This window comes from Petromyzon marinus, chromosome 33 (assembly GCF_048934315.1).
Source record: "Petromyzon marinus isolate PM22_M1 ecotype Great Lakes invasive population chromosome 33, UKy_Petmar_22M1.pri1.0, whole genome shotgun sequence".
Lineage (NCBI taxonomy): Eukaryota > Metazoa > Chordata > Hyperoartia > Petromyzontiformes > Petromyzontidae > Petromyzon > Petromyzon marinus.
In genome coordinates, this window is record NC_133699.1 from 3,093,006 (window position 1) to 3,111,168 (window position 18,163).

Here is an 18,163-nt window from a genome sequence, read left to right on the forward strand (position 1 = left end):
AGTGCGCTAACCACTGCGCCCCCTTTGACATGCATACATACATACACACGCACGTGCATCGGCCAGGGATCCGCATTCCAACTGAAGGCTGCAACTCAGAGCCCGGTAACTCACCGCGCTCAGCAGCACAAGAGTGCTGCGAGCTGAAAACTGACGGCGGCTCGGCAGTTCTTCCCAAAGAGTTCTTCACAAGCTCCTGAATTAAAGCACGACATTCCCTGTTTGCTGCTCCGGGCAGGGGAAGGTTCGTACTTGTTGTCCTTGTAGAGTCTGTTTGGCGGCTGTGGCACGGAAAAACGGGAAAGACATTTGGCTGCCGTGTGGAGTGGTATGCGCACTGCGCTGCCATTGTCACCAGTAGCTATGTCGTGACACCCTCTGACGCACAGTTGTATGCATGTGCATTGAACTTCCTTTGCACCGTACGTAGCCAAACGTGCTAATCGGGGGTGCGGGGGAAGGACAGTAAACTAAACGCAAAAAAGCAGTTCTAAAGACGCTGGTTTTCAATCTATATTTCAAAGTGCATAGCTCCAGTGGCTTCCTAATATCGGAAGGAAGAGCGTTCCAGACGGCCGCAGAAGCGCATCTGAAAGCGCGCGCAGGCGGTGAGCGTCTTTGTTCGATGGTTAGACAAAGATGCTGCGAGGATGACCGGAGTCGTTCGCTTGTGGCAAGCACTTTGTGTGCAATGAGTGCGACCTCATCATGTATTCATTCAGCAATACAATCAGCTGCGGCACGTGCCCTGCTCGCATGCATCTCGCAGCGCAACAACTTATCTACACGATATATGTGTATTTTCAAATTGGCTATAACTTAATCACGGGCCTGGTCTCGTCAGATGTCAGAAGCTAAGCACGGTTGAGAATGGATCGTGCTTGGATGGGCCACGGCTGCGAGCATCAGGTCGTTGTAGGCAGCTGTGGGGGCAACGTGATACAGGAATATAAGCATCATTGTGGCGGCCTTCTGTGCCAGCATGTCTTCACAGCCCGCAGCGACCAGCACGGTGAACTGTGGTCAAATAATCTCCACGATCTATAAGGCGTGTGGAGGCCCTCATCCGGCAAAGGATTGACAAAGGGCTGTAGGTGTACATTTTGTCATTTGTTTAAATATATATTCTTCTTCTAAGCCAATAGTCCCATTGATCCTCAGATTGTGCATCGCTCACTGTCCCACGGTCTCGAGGCTACACACTCGGGGTGAGGACGGAGCTTTTGTAATTGCGACACCTAAACTCAGGAATTCCTTAGAATTCCTTAGGCTTCGAGACACTTACAAATCCACAAATCTCGACTAAAAACGTATCTGTTTAAAATGGATCTTTCTCTTTAGTTATTTGCAAACGTTTTTCTCTCTTATAAAGAATAGGGGTTTCCCCTTTTTTCTGGCAACAAAACTGAAACCTTTTTACGAGGAATTATGTCTGCATTAACCGCTGTGGTCAAAATGCAAACAAAAAACACACTGATAATATACGCATTGCCCTGCAAACCGATTGGTCCACACCCGAGACAGCTTTCTTTTGAGCCTCTCACTTCTTCTCCCTTGCTTGATATTAATCTATTTCCACATTTCCATGCAAAGCGCCTTGAGAATGATTGTTTTAGGGTGCTTAATGAATTTTTATTATTATTAGTAGCAGTAGTATTGTTCCATGGGGTGGGCTGTTGGATTCTTCTTTCTCCGTATGCTTCTATGCTGTGCCTCCCCTCCACCGCTTTCATATCTCGGTCCACAATATCCTTCTCTCTCCCCCCTCGGTCTGACTCTACTCTTGAAAAATATATTTTTAAATTACTATATGTTAGCACTGGTAATTATTTGAAAACATTGTTTCCAATGCTAAATGATATTGAAAATGAGGGCCTCATGAGGCAGATGTTGTTATTGTTGTCGAAACCATGAGGCATCCTCACCAAATGGTATGCAGAGGCATCGATAGATTTTCACACGAAACATTTGGTGGATGAGAAACATTTACCAACACGTGAATGGGCCTTCATATGCATGGGTATACCCTCCTGCAGATGCAGCGAGGCGCATGCAGGTGACAGCACAGCCAGGAAGATGCTGACCCATATATGTGTGGCGTTTGAATCATATCATTTGCTATGCATGGATTTCTTTTTCTAAGCACTTTGATGTATGCCTACACACAACATGTTTAATGCATATTCAATCGGTCAAACACCTCAAGATTCAGCAAGGCCGTGCGAGTATAAATATACAAACGGCAAAAGTGGTAAAGGTGCAGTCCCTGCAATTTCCTTCTCACGCCACTGCTGGCGGAAGGGCCTCCATTAGAAGGAGCTCTGGAGAGCCCCACTAGAGGGTAGTTTGTCTACTCATCCATGCTGGCCAGACATCTCGGAAGGGGTGGGAGTACTCAGACCCTTCTCTTTGTTATTTTCGGTAAGGTCACGTAGGTAAAACAAATAATTAAATCACAAATCGTTATTTAATGTAGTTGTTTTCATCTATATTTATGTTTTTCACGATTTGTGATTTAATTTAGTTGTTTTTCATTTATTTTAATTTTATTTTTTTACCTACGTGACTTTACCGAAAAAAAAAACAAAGAGTATGAATCCTTGCAGTCACGAAAGCTTCAAATCTAGAATTATACTCAGGCTCTACCTCGCCACACGCGAGCTGCCGATCGACTCATGACGATGCACCCATTCATGGTGCTGGTGGACAGAGGTGGAGGCATTGAGGAGATCTCGCCAGGGAGATCGAACCAACGACCTCTGGGGTGTCCAGTGTGCCAACCATTATACCTTTGCGGTATATATACATGAACATAATATATTTTTTATTCGTGAATATTTTCAGTACGTAACTTTTGTTTCAGTTTTAGCGGACATCAAAGCAAGTTAAGCTGCCGTCACATCCCATTGCACTGCACCACACGGATTAGGTATAACGCTCCCAAGTGGGCAATGCAAAGTTATAACGGGCTAAGTGTCTGGAAGTTTGTCCTATTTGAAACATGTGCCGTCTCTTTACCAGTCCGTGGAGAGGGATGAGCAAGGCTGACACAGCAACATCAAATACCTTCAAAACAATTGTCACTGCTCAACAGCTTATCTGGCACCACGGTGCAACAAGGCAAAACATTTCACGATATCAATTTTGATTATTTTTTTTAGTTTTGTTCAGCATGTGCAAACGAAAGCCCCTTTTCAAAAAGGAGAAAAAATCCCTCGGGTATGAAACTCCTTTGTAAGTGTGATCACACAGTCACAGTAATGTTGATAACTTGTTCCTAGTATAGTATCGAGTACCCCTTCATATCGTTGTTTCTTTAGTAAAGGTCTGCATTTACAACTGGGTTTTTTAAAATACTTAATCCATTTGACATAATAATGTAAATTCAGCTGGCTGCTCAAGGTTTCCGAATAGCTCCTGCATTTATCAAAACGGGACCTTTACATGGTGATGTGCATTTGTTAAATAACATTGCGGCTTTGTGGTTGATCTCACGTGAGGTCCCGTCGAGAGGGCATGGCCACAGCGATTAGCATACTAAGCTATGACCCAGCAACCTCAATCATGTGTTTCCCAGTCACGCCGAACATCGCCAGTGGCCAATGATATCCGTTCCCTTCCGAATCACTTTCCCGCTCTTCTTTCCACCAAATGGCAGTGGTGAAGTATGGTCAAACAACCCCCCCATGCGAGAGACCAAGTGAGGAGCTCTCCATCCAGCAATCGGCTAACAAACGGCTGTAAAGTATTTGTTATTTTATAACATGTATCATCATCCAGTCTTTCGACATACTTAGTGCAGAGCTACAAGTGAGTATATATTTTATATCGTTCATCAGTATCATCAACCATTGTATAACCATTGCTGGATGAAGGTCTCCCAAGGCCACTCTCCATCCCTCGCGGTCTAGCACTGGTGCTGCACATGAGCGGATCTTATCGCTCCATCTTCACAGAAGTCGTCCTCCTGGATGTGTTCCCTCATTCTGCTGCCATTCCCTCGCCAGCCTTTCCCACTGGCTATCATTCTGTCTTGCGGCTGTGTCCTGCCCAAGTCCGTTTGCTTTCCAGCAAATTGAGGAATCATGAATTGCAGTGTTGCATGATGCTTTGTAAAAATGCTTTACGTAGATTATATTTTTCAGTATTCATTAACTTACCTCATTTTCATTAACTGTGTATCGTCAATGGTAAGTTCCCAGGCAATATAATGTAACAAAATTAGAGATGAAAAAAATATCTTGATATCCAGCAATTTCATCTTGTGATTTATTTAACTCATGCTCACGCTTGGGAGACACTTAATAGCTCATCACATTACTAATTTTAAAAAAGCTCTCTTTTTAGTCAATATATTTCAGTTGATATACTCTGCCTGCAGAAATGTTCCTTCTCGTGACAAAAATAAATGCGAATTTAACAAGCAGCGGAATTAATGTATTTCTTGACGGGAGGCCTTTTCCCTACGCTCTTGGTTCCCTACCTGTGGTTTGTGGGCCACTGGTGATTCGCAAGGCTGTGGCTAAGTGTTCTGCCGAACTGTTGACAGACATTAAGATTATATATAAAAAAAACATTTTACGTTACAAAACACCGTTCTTTACTGCGCCATTGCGCACCTGTTTAGATTGGTCAACACAAATGCGAGTCCGTCGTTTCCGTGGATTTTTGTATTACCAATTTACTGCACATTCGGAGCAGTTTGTTTTAATTGGAGGGGGGGGGAGACAATAAGTTGTTGGCGCATGGCGGTCTGCCAAAATGTTTTGAGGGTTGACTGTCGTCCTAGTAAAGAATGGTTCGGGACCTCCCAGTCTCTGGTAAGGAACTCCGTGCAGTTTTAAGTGAATAAATAAATGGTGCTTTAAAAGTAATTAATTAAGAAATTGTTGCTATTCCCATTAACCCCTGTGTGAGTCTGCTATTTTCTAATTAAAACTAAAAATGGCAAAAGAATAAAACTTACAATTTTTACAACTATTATTACGCTGTATAACAAATGTTTTTTTTTTGTTCCTGGGTAGTAAGTCTTATTTCCTAATTACTTATGCCTCAAAAGTACAGAAAATGGCTATTTTTCCCCACAAACTTTGCTTTTGTGTCCAGGACAGTGATATTTTGAAATTCACCTATTTTTCATGAACATTCCAAATAGATTCAGTGCTGAGTAAACTTGGAGTAACTTCTAGAACATTCTAGACCTTTCCAGTAATATAAATAGTAGTATAAATACAGGGGCCTTAAGCCCACCAGTTCATCATGGGACCTCCTTTGCCAGTACCAAAATATGATAATCGGTTTTCCCCTTTTTTCTGGCAACAAAACAGGTGTTAAGATTTTGATTTAAAGCTTTCGTGACTGCAGGGATTCATATTCTTGGTTCTTTCGGTAAAGTCACGTAGAAGGGAAACAATAAAATAATAAATAAATAATCACGACGTTTCGACTGCAACACAAGCAATCATCATCAGGTGTGAAAACCACACCTGCCTCCTGTTAATTGAAACATCTGCTGTAGCAGCACACTCCAATATGCTGTTAGAATTGACGTGCCTTTGTGGAGGCATCTGACGCGCACCAACAGCGTGCATTCTGAAAGGGGTTGGCAGAAAGAAGGCAAAAATATGACGTGTTAAGATAATTTTATCATTATTATTTGATAACTCGATGTAACACAATTTTTGTTCATGGGTAGTAAGTGTTATTTCGTAATTGCTTATGCCTAAAAAGTATAGAACATTGATATTATTCTCCACATCCTTTGCTTTTGTGATCAGGACAGTGATATTTTGAAATTCACCTGTTTTCAATGAGAATTTGTGTCTTTTCAGTTTCTCACGACGTTTCGACTGCAACACAAGCAATCATCACCTGATGATGATGATTGCTTGTGTCGAATTTTTTTGAAAAATATTTTTATTATTTTATCGTTTCCCTTCTACGTGACTTTACCGAAAGAACCAAGAATAGGTGTTAAGATGTTAAAACACAAAATTAAAACCTTTTACAAGGAATCATGTCTGCATTAACCAGAATACTTGTGGTCAGAATGCAAACTAAAACATACTCTGATAATATATGCATTGTCTTTGAAACTGAAAAAACACAAATTCTCATTGAAAATAGGTGAATTTCAAAATATCACTGTCCTGATCACAAAAACAAAGGTTGTGGCGAATAATATAAATGTTCTATACTTTTTAGGCATAAGCAATTACGAAATAACACTTACTACCCATGAACAAAAATTGTGTTACATAGAGTTATCAAATAATAATAATAAAAAATGTATCTTAACACGTCATATTTTTGCCATCTTTCTGCCAACCCCTTTCAGAATGCACGCTGTTGGTGCGCGTCAGATGCCTCCACAAAGGCACGTTAAATTCTAACAGAATATTGGAGTGTGCTGCCACAGCAGATGTTTCAATTAACAGGAGGCACATACTGCAGATGCCCCACGAACTTAGGAGGAGATATTGTTGGCAATAAACCCAACAGCGCAAGCCGCAGCTTTGAATGGAGCTGATGGCACAAAATGCCGGATGAATAACTCTGCCTATCGTTTGTACCGATGTTATTGCAGAAAGTATTTGAACCTTTTTTGGATGTTGTTCGACTTTTATTGGATTTGTTACAAGCTATAATTTGGAATGCAAATAAATTCTTACCATAGACTATTGCTCATAATATTCTTACAAAATACAATGAGCTTAAGACGAATACATTAAACACGTTAATTTTAAATATGCGTTACTTTCTGGACGCAAAGTGTTTTTCATTTTTGCATGCACGCTCATGTACACACTTGAAATTACATATGCGTATACTCACACACATGAAGATCCCCTGTACAGCATGAACAGACTGTTGGGGCAAGTGCTGTCTGCGATCACCTATAATGTCCGGGATGGCACACGTGGGGGTTTGTGGCCGGCATCATGCCCGAGTGCCTTTGTCTCCCTAGTGGCGATGTTTACACACTACACCAGGTACTCATTTGAGGCTGAGTCGACCTAGGGGAGGCCCATGACCAGTTCAGATAATCGTCACTGGCGTTGGTAGCTGTGAGCAGGAATTGAACCTGGATCGCTGCGTTTGTATCGCAGCAGAGCGCTAACCACCACAACTACCGCTTCACACCCAAACACACAGACAAAGTCGTATACACAGTCTGCTGAAGAAAATGCTGTTAGTGAGAACCTATTAAGAGCTGGCATGGTATGGCACAAGAGAGAATGGTGTGGTCAGCACCACACTCATCTGTTTTGGTTCCCCAGTGCTAATGTTTACTTACCGCAACATATACTCATTTAAACCGAAGTTTACATAACGGGGGTGAGCCAAGGACTGGTTCACATTTCACTCACCAATCATGTTAGCCGTGGCAGGGAATTGAACTCGGGTCACTGGCTTCATAGGCTTACCATTGCACAATTGCTTCCCACAATGCATACATGTACATACCTCTACATGTATGTACACACAAACACATTTAATCAGGCGCACATGTTCACACAGTCACACAGGTGTTTAAAAAGGCTATTTTAATTAATCAATTTCAATGAATGACATTTTTAATTGATGATATTTTGTAATGTATTGTTCACTTATTTTATTAACCCTCCATCTTTGCCTGTGTGCACTTGCGCCAAGACCCTGCTGTTAGCGAGCACCTATTAAGGCTGGCAAGCCACATGAAAGGATGGTGTGACCAGCACCACTCCTGGCCTTCTTTGTGCCCCCACTGTTTACACACCATAGCACAGTGCACGGACCATAATACCATAACACCAAAGACAAAGATCACCATGGAACCAACAGACATTTATCAGGCAAGTGCTGTTTTTGAGCACCTATGAAGGCTGGCACGGAACACATGGGGGCGGGTGGCCAACCTGCTCCCAAGTGGTGATATTTACACACCACACGAGTTATTAAACTATTTGTTTAATTTTTACCAGGTAAGGCCCACGGAGCTCTACAGCTCTTTGTCAGAAGCGACCTGGCCACAAATGATAGATCAACGAAGTGGCTTTTTGCGTGGAAATTTATAGCAGCCAATTACTCTTAGCGCATGTTTCTGAATGTGGAGGGAAAACCCGGAGGAACCGGAAAAAAATCCAGGTGACCACGGGGAGAACGTGCAAACTGCAAATATGCAACATACGTTAGGGTCTGGATCGAACCCACGATCTCCTATATACCAGACAACATCTCGCCATCAGGGCACCCTATTAATTTACGTTATCCAAGGGAAGGCCGAGGGCCAGTTCAAATATTCGTTACTTATCATTGGTCGTCAGCGGGAATCAAACTTGGGTAGCAGTGCGTTAACTACTGCACCATCGCTCCCCATATACACAAACACGCACGCGCGTGCACCCATACTGGGATCATATAGTGTAACAATCCTGGAGGAGGGAATACATTTAAAGCACCAGTGAGTCAATGTTTCTGTCACGGAGCTTGATGAATTATTTCAAGGTTGACTTGCTTCCATTCGTTTTTTTCTCCTATCAGTGTCAAATTAATTAAATTTCTCCACTATTTTGACAAAATCTCTACAACTGTTTTTAGCCTAGTCTCGAAGTGTTAGACCAGAGAACGTCAAAAGGCGAACAGCACAAAGACAATGCCACTATCAGGGCATTTATAGCTCGGGGTGAGCAGCTACAATATGGGACCTTTCTTATCAGTATTAAATATAACAATATAACTTTACCGAAAGAACCAAGAATATGAATCCCTGCAGTCACGAAAGCTTTAAATAAAAAAATAAAACAGGTGTCAACATGTTAAAAACCAAAGAGAATCGTTATTCAAGGAAACAGAATCTCATTTCATAATAATAGTGTATAGCGTTTTGTTCACTTTTATACATATACACAACAATCATAGAAAATTGTTACAAATTCTAACTTTTATGAGCTACTAAAATAGATATGCCCCTGTTTGGAAACGAAATTCAGATAGGACCGTGGTAATGGTTTATCAGACATTGTTCGCATGGAATCTGTGACTATACTATCATATGCTCAGAAAGAAAAACCCCACCGTTTTTAGAGAGAAAAAAAACCCCGATGTATTAGACATGCCTTTTCAGAGTTTGTCCACCTGCTGGAGTTTATATTTTCTTACCGCAAAGATTGAGTAAAGTAAACACGTCTTGACAGTATTTCGTCAAGTCAGTCCACTGCTGGATGAAGGTCCGCCCACGCCGTGTCGATCGCGTCGCCAGGGATTAGTTCAGAAATGACTTAACCACTCCGGGATGAAGGCCTCCACATTCCACGTCGGTTGTTTGCCCATAATTAGCCGATGTTAGCCAAGGCCAGGAGCGTAGGTCAGTGTTGTAGACCACCGCGCACCTTAATTTATCATTTGCCGACTGCGTTTCAAATACAATTTAATCTTAGCGGCGTCTTCTTCATCTTATTCTGGCCCACCCCCTCCTACGTTAGTCTAATTTGTTTGCGCTGATGGCTGATCACTGTTGTTGTTATTCGGTGCCGCTGCCGATCTCAATGTGCGCCTGGACGGGGTAGCTCGCTTTTTTGTCGGCGTCATTACCACCGCGGTTATCACAATGTAGCCACCGGTGTTGGCACGATGGGCCGTTTCCACGGCCATTCCTCGAGTATTGGTCCCGTCGCCTGCGATATGAGCTTCCCCCAGCGGCCGATCCAAATCTCCAACCACCTCCCCCGCCAGCACCCTACAAACTCCTTAAAACTACACCATTTCATTACATTCTGGGCAGCCGGAATTACCATCCCTCAGGCGTGACAGCACGTGAACACAATGTACCTAACACACACACACCGTGTTGCACTTTACTTGAAGTTTTGAACGCAACCAGCACTGCATTATTAAGCGGTTTGACCGCCCAACTTTTCAATGTTTGACCATTACAATTGTGCCCTGTGCGTTAGTTTCCCAGCACAGAAGCCCCGCTTGTATCGACAAGTCAAAGGTAAAATCACAGCCCTACAAATGCTTTGCTGACGCCACCGCTGGTGGAACGGTCTCCACTGTATAGTGCTCTCGACATCTCCTCCGGAGGGTATTTGGTCTACTCTTCCACGTTGTCCAGACATCGTGCACGGGGTGGGAGTACCTACGATTTACAACACCACACACGACCTGCTGATGGACTGCGGCATATTAACTTATGCTCGGCCGAGATGGGGAGGGATTAAAGATTCCCGCCCATTGTATCTACAGCCACGGCCGGCAGAGCTAACCCGAGCCGGCGACCTCCGGGATCGCAAGTCCACCGCGCTAACCACGACCGCACGGCAGCATCCCTCGCAAGCGAGCAGTCGGCACCGACGTAGCAGCGTCACGCTTGACGAGTGAGTGCGTGCATGAAATCCGTTCGGTGCAACCATTCTCTCCACGCGTCCAGTTGCACATCACTCCGTCGGCAGCGCCTTGATTTCGACTACAAATTGAGCCGGCCCGCTCCGATTCCTTCCCGCAGAGCCGCGGCTTGGTGGCGGAAAGCGGCGGAGAAGCGGCGGTGAAATCCGCGGCGGTGAAACCGCGGCGGCTGCCGCCCGAGAGGTGGCTTACCTCGAGGTGCGCGCGTTGCGCGGCTTCGGAGGGACGGCGGAGGCGACGGCGCCGATGTCGGCATGCCGCGAGCGTCGCCTCGCTCGTTACACCCGGTGGCCTCTCGCGGAGGGCACAAAACGACAACGCCGTTGGGCGAGTTTGACCGGCCAGAGGTCAGCACCCCGAATGCCTAAGCGCAGGCGGTCCTCCGAATGTCACCGCGACAGCGCGTAGGGAGTTGGCTCAACGGCGCTTCGCAAATCGAACGACAACAAAAAAAAGCGGCGGGGGTTTTGTTTTTTTTGTGGAGTTTATTCTCATCGGTTAAGTTGAATTATTACTCCCTGGCGTCCGCGTGAGTACGCGCGCACGCCACGGCGGCTGGGCTCGGACTACGGGGTGGCGTTCCAGTTGGTTTGATTTTCTCCTCCTTTGAAAAGGGAGGCAGACTTGCGTAGCAAAATAAACAAGGACTCTGACCGGCACGTCGAATGTGCGTGTTTGGCTCACCTTGTTGCTCCATCTCGGGGGTCTTATTTTTAACCAAGTCTGTATTTGGCAATAATTGCAACATTGTTGAATGAAGGCAGATCGTTTTATGTAAGAAAGCTGAAAAAGAATGACGGATTCAAAGAGAAAATAGAAACAATAAGAAGTAAAACTAGAGAAGGGAGAGAGGGAATACACATATATAAAGAACAGCCTTATGAGATTAGGAGCGTGCATTTTTGATAATCCTATCGTACTGTGGGGGAAGGACTTCGCAACCGATGTCCCCGCATGACGTCCAGAAATGCTTGCTGATGGCACGAAGTAAAAAAAAATGTGTACGCATGGAAAGAAAAAACGAAAACTCCAGCACAAATCGAAGTCGTGAATGCAACAGAATTTGAGTCGAGATTTAAGGCTGTGGCACTGCCTCATACCCTCATACATACCGAGGACCCACCCCCTCCACCTCAGTCATGAACACTTTAACAGTGCACTCCATGCATGTCCGAGGCAGGTAATGCTGTTATTTCAGATAGGATGCAATACAATTTCGTGACGCCCTCACCGCAGGTTTTCATTACACCAAAACAACAACAACAACAACAAAGGACACCGTGTCTGGAGAACGAAACGTATTCTCTCTCTCTCTGCATAACATGTCATGAATTCTTAAAATGTGCAAACTCCAGATCGAAGTGTAATTTCAGAAGAGTGCAGCCGTCGTCTTGTCTTACGTTACCGCGCCGGCGAAGTGGCTGCTGCCTTGAACTCTCTATCCTCTATCTCTGTGCTCCTCTCCTATCGGCAGGAGGGGGCAGGGGGTGGGAGTCGGGAGGGGGGTCATTACCTTGAGCCTAATCCCCCAGCCACCGAACCTCTCCTGGTGTTCCATCTGATGGCATCCATTCGGCCAAGATGGACCGCAGGGGGAAGGGTTTTTGAATCCATCTCCCCTGGCAATTTTTTCTCATCTGATATATGAAATGAAACCCACCGAGCCCAAAAGTTTGGGAGCGGTCGTCCACGGTTATCTGGACCGGAATGCGCCGTGAAATTCCCAATGCTGCTTCTGCGACAATTTGAGACGCAGCGGGAGATATTCTATTTGAGTTATACGGAGCCGTGTTATAGCACCGTTGCAAGTAAAACCCTAAAAATTGTATTTTGTATTGTAGGCACTTATTAAATATCAATAACGTTGCGTGTGCAAAATTCTTTTTCGAAATATCCAATGGTTGTATAAGCTCATAGCATATCGGGGACACGTGCCGGCCAAAATGTGATGGCTGGCCCAAGACTGGGTCATTGTTCGTACTGGCAATATGAACAAAACACCGACACCAAAATTCCCCTTGCAGGAGTTAACCTGGTAGATGTGCTTACAAGTGTGCTGAGAATGTTAAGAGATTCGTCTCATGCACGGCTTCCGAGGCGTGGGAGGACCAAAAGTTTTCTGGGGGGGGAAAAAAGTGCGTGGAGGAAAAGTGCATGGAATTACAATTGGTATTTGTTACAGACATGAGTCATCAAATATGTACCTTCCTGCGGTGGCAAGCTTGCGTTTGCGATGGAGGGTGCACACACGTATTCTTTGGGTCTTTCGGTAGAGTCACATAGATAGGTTAAAAAAATAACAAAAAATATGAATTCCTGCAGTCACGAAAGCTTTAGGTGCACACACGGTTAACAAGTTTGTATGGTTGATTGCAAATGGGCAGTTTTAAATTATACGATTTGAGACCATATTTTATCATTAATAATGTAGCACATATATCAGCGGGGCTGTGTAATGTTATAAACATTACTGGTCCGAGTCTCAGGGTTGCCAGAGTCTATCAATGCCAATTGCGTGAGTTGTTTATTTGGCAATTATTTTTTTTTAATCTTCAAGTTACATTAAATTGTGCCATGTGCGAAGGAACAACTGTGTTTATGCTGCTGTACCACTGAACAAAGGTCCCGTGTTTTTTTATTTAATTGCGCAATTTATGATTTGACATTTACTTCAGTGATGTTTTGGAGACATGTTGAGGTTAGTTAATTATAATGTGTGGGCTGTAATGTGTGGGCAGTATTGTGAGTGCCTAAATGCTGGTGCTCGGGACAGAGGTGGGCGTTGCATTAAGAATTGTAATCAATGTATTAACGATCGTGTAAGTACAAACAAAATACACACACACACTGCGGACATGTCCATCTTTTTTTTTAAGTCAACGTAGGATAGGCAAACCCCTTTGACCACGGCATCTCACGCCATAAATCCCAGGATATTGTCGCCTTAGGATAGGAATTCACACACCCCAGTCCTCATGCCAAAACAAGAGGCCACCTTTTTGTGACCTGTCAATATTCTTTCGTCAAATGTCCCGTACATTATGCCAATGTAAGGGTGGTCCAGATTTCTTGTAAACCCCCCCCCTCCCCATGTAATTCTCTAAAAATTCATATTTTTTTAATCAAGGTGTATTAAAAAAAAACATATGAATACGCCAAGGACAAACATGTTAGGGGCCAATTAGCACAGTGGACTTCCAGAGGATGCTCGTTCGATTCAGTGAGACCGGAGCGGCAGTTGAAACAACGGTGCAGTGTTCTTAACACCTCTTGCATCTGTCCACGCTGGAGTATCAATGGCTGCTCCGTAGTCAGTTGATCGGCAGGTCGTGTGTGATAGGGTAAAGTGTGGCTACTTCCCCCTCTTCCCAGAAGTCTGTCCAGCATGACAATTTTAGGCCAGATACCCTCTGGAAAGGGTTCCCTCTAGGAGACGCACCTTCTGTCAGCAGTGGCGTGAGCAAGCAATTGCAAGGCTGCGCCTGTATCTTTTACATAGCTTTCTACCTAAAAATATGAAGAAGAAAAACACAAAACGTGCATCATGATGCAAGGACTGAAGTCGCATAAATGCTGGGTTGTGGGAATTGCATTGGATTGTTTGTGCTCTGTGGTGAATCCAGGGAGGGGGGTAGATGGGGTCTAGAGCCCTCCTCCCCCTTTGAGACCCTGAACATATTTTGTTGACATTTACCAGAAAAATACATATTTTTCTCATGTAGGGCCTTATTTAAAAAAAACTTACAATTTTACGACCACCCACCCCACCATTCTGTGAGGGTTTCTATTTTAAAGACACGTCGTGACATTTGTACAACAACGTGAATTATGATGATGATTAGATGTTCAAGCGAGCGACGAGTGCAACAATTAGAACAATAGCTGCAGCCCTCGTGTCAATCCACTGCTGGCTGAAGGCCTGTCCACACCGCGTCGATCGTGTGGGTTGTTTCGCAGCGATTCACGCTGGTCAGTGCGGGTTGGACAAGTGGAGAGGCTCAGGTCCGGTTCAGATATCGCTTGCTACTAAAGTTAGCCGTGGCAGGGAATTTAAATTCTGTTTTTCCCGGTTGATAGCCACCACTCCACCCCCCCCCCCCCCCCCCCCCAGTGGTTAGCATGTTGTACGTATGTTGAACTTCTTTAGCACCGTACGTAGCCTTACCGTGCTAATCTGTGCAGTGGGCAACAAACTCAAGACAAGAATCAGTTTCCAAAGGAAATTAGTTCTCTATCGAGATTAAAAGTGCTTAGCTCCCCTGGCTTACTAATATCGACAGGAAGAGAATTCCAGACGGCCGCAGAAGGGCATCTGAAAGTGGACGATGCAGTGACCGTCTTCGTTCGATGGTTAGCCACAAGCTACTGCTGCAAGGACGACTGTAGTTTGCGTGATGATGGTTCATGCGCCTTAACGAGATCAGCAAGGTATTGTGGTTCATTTGTGGCAAACACTTTCGCACCTCCGATTAACACGGTTGGGTACGTACAGTGCGAAAGAAGTTCAACATACAGTACATATATACATTGTGTTTAATGAGTGCGGCCTTAGTAATCGATTTCAATATGTATAACAATAATAATATCATAGAATACCGTCGCGTGAGAGCCGAGCTTTTGTTTAGCACCTGATGATGCTGGATATCATCTCCAGCGAAAGGCGGTACGTAAAATTGTCAAATGTTAATTTACTTTTCAACACTGCACATTTGTCCACGTGACACCTTCATTGGATTCCCTCGGTCGGGTGGTGGAGGATTGGAGTGAAAAAATAAAACATTGACATTATACCTCAGTATCTAACCCAATATAAACCAATTAGGAACCAAAATACTGTATTATTTTGAATAACATTTGGTCTAAAATTTCATGTGTTATATATGTGGGGGGAAACAGTGGCATAATGGTTAACACACTGCATGTGAACACGTCTATCTGATTTTAATTCTTAGAAACATTTACCATCATCAACCTTTTCTGACTAGCATGGTGAAGTATGGTCAAATAACCCCGATGATTGGCATGGCATCGTGTTGGAGACTAATAACATTTTGTCATTCATATCTCATTTATTATTGTTTATTATGGAATGGACTGTAAAATGAACGACATTAAATGTATTTTAAAGTGTTAGCATAAAGGATTAACTTAAGTCAACGTTGGCCTGATCTGAAATATTTATATATTTTTATATAACGTATGAACTAGAAAAATTAATATATAAATTGCAATACAATTTATTCCATTACCATGTGAGTGCAAATGCATTCTGGATGCTATATAAAAGTGTACACGGGTTTTGGCAAGTGACATATCAATAAGTTAATAACACAATCCAATATTTGAGAATATATTTTTGCCACTTATGCAGAGATCACCCTTAATTTTAGTTTGATGTCCTGTCTGGCCTGTGGTTGAGATGAACATACCAAACCAGTACTTCCTGTTTCTAACCGAATTCAAAATATTAACCCGCAATGGGTCAGCGCTCTTTACAGGATAAACGGATGGAACTAAATAAGCACGCGGGTGTATTTACCTTTAATTCTAACAATGGACAGACACAGCTGCGCTCCAACTGTTTTAAATGCAGCAAGCAAAAATCTATGCGCAATGACAAAGTCAATGCAGTTTCTTGGCTTAGGTAATGCTCCCTGTATATCTCAGCAAAAGATCAACTGGACATTAGGTTGTTCCCCTTATTGCCGACCCCTTATCAGGCCGCAACAAGTTATAAATGCTTAAATCAATCCAGTGGCCATCAGCAGTTAAACCCAAATAAATCCTGCTACCGATGATAACATTTTTTTTATACAGCTGCGTGACCCAGTTTCTTTCCATTGCATTTGTCCCTTTGCGCGTGCGGAAGAGATAATTATTGGTGCAGTGGCTAGCGCACTGCACTATTAACTCAGCCACCTGGGTTCGAATCCCAGCCATAGCTAACATCAACGGCTAACGGTATCTGAACTTTCCCTATGCCTCCCCGAGCTCAACCCAGTCCGAAATGAAAACCTGATGTTGCTATATAAAACTCAGCACTGGGGAGACATTGGCATCGGGGCATGATGCTATCCACAACACCCCCTCGTGTGCCGTGCTGGCCTTCATAGATGCTCGCGAATAGCACTTAACTACAACAGTCCGTACAGCTATACAAATATAAGGAGGGTCGTTCGTTGTGCACCTGTATTTTTGCAGTGCTGCCTAGGAGGTGGTACGCTTACCCTTGGAGGCATTTTGCACGGAATTTATGGCTCAAATTTCAGGGGTATCCGGTCTACTTTTATGTGGGGAATTTACAAAGCAAACCTTCTGCAAAAGGAAGGTTAATGATCGTAAAATGTCGTTTTCATTGCGTTGTAGTGTAATGTTCCAAATTATTAATTGCCCTTTAACCCTGACCAGCCACAATACTTCTAAACTGCGTGCGAGAGAAGCTACATATATGGAATGATGACGATGATCAGTCCTTAATCTCAGCTGGAGCTGTCTGGGGCTGAGCTCTGGAAAATTTTCCCTCAGCCCCATCCACCTCCTCCTCCCCCACTTTCACTATCAGAAGAGGAGCAGGGAATGGGGACGAGGGGAAGATGATGAGGAGAACAATGTGACTAATTAGGCAACATTTACTGTGGCGTCGTAATTTTTTTTGGGAGGGTGGGTGTGTAAATCCAAATTAACGCAACACAAACTTTCATATATTTATTCTGCTAAGCCAATTATACGGATTGAAATTAAATATGCATGCCTCTCATGTTAAATGTATACTTGATCTGCCCTTATACAAGATAAGCTGCCTTAATACAACAGTCAAATTGTCTTAGACCTACATGGAACTTGAAAGCATTCTTTTTTAACATATCTGGATGCTAAAAACCATTTTAGAATTGTTTAGGTCTGATTTTTATTTCATGCGTCCCGTATTTAATGAGGTTATTTGTACAATGGAGGAAATTTTGGCAAAAATATTTTTTGTATATATATTCATCATTCTCTTAAATATCACAGGGTGTGGGATTGCTGAGGATGCATTTTGCTTATCCCACGATGACGTCTTCAAGTGACACATTTCCTCGGTTTTGTGAACCGCATTTTTCAAAACGTGATAGGATCCGTAGTCATATTATATCCACCGTCTTATGTATCTTATCCATGCATTTCTCTATGCATCTCCTTGTCCCAGGAAGCACGTGTGATTTTGCTTGAATTGGCCACTCAAGCAATTGGCTACTGCTGCTCACGTTATTTATTTTGCTGTGCCTTTAAGTATATCGCAAATACGTGTTTTTCTTCCCATCCAGAAACCTTTACTTCAGACAGTATCATTCGATGCTATCTTTAACAGTGAGTGTTACTGCGACTGTTGGTGTCTCCTATTACAATCTCATGCGCCGAATGAAGATCCAAAGGTTCGCGAATGCTCTCTTGATCGGGAGCGATGATTATTACCACTCGTACGTTAAAACGAGCGAACTGGCCTGCTGGCTCACAATACCGCGCGTGGTACATGGTTTATCTTTCAGATGCCAAATGATAATGTCAAAAATCCCGAAAAGCAGATCTGCCCAGCCGATTATGTGTTTGTGTTTTGTGTCTCCAAAGAAACACAAATGTCACGTTCGCAGGCGCAACCTCGCCTTATGCCCCCCCCCCCCCCCCTCCCACTGAGCACTGTTTTTTGACAGCGTCTCGTTCTTCATTCTCGTGTTCGTACAATTACATGGCGCCATCGGACGCACGGTGAACGCGCGTGTGGATGGTCGGTGAGACGGCC

The 18,163-nt window shown here is 43.8% G+C and overlaps 1 protein-coding gene across 3 annotated transcripts in view; it reads right to left on the bottom strand.

The window, feature by feature from the left end:
• LOC116948318 (muscarinic acetylcholine receptor M3-like) overlaps positions 1-18,163 on the bottom strand; it is a 79,220-nt gene that overhangs the window by 46,375 nt on the left and 14,682 nt on the right. The window lies entirely within an intron of this gene.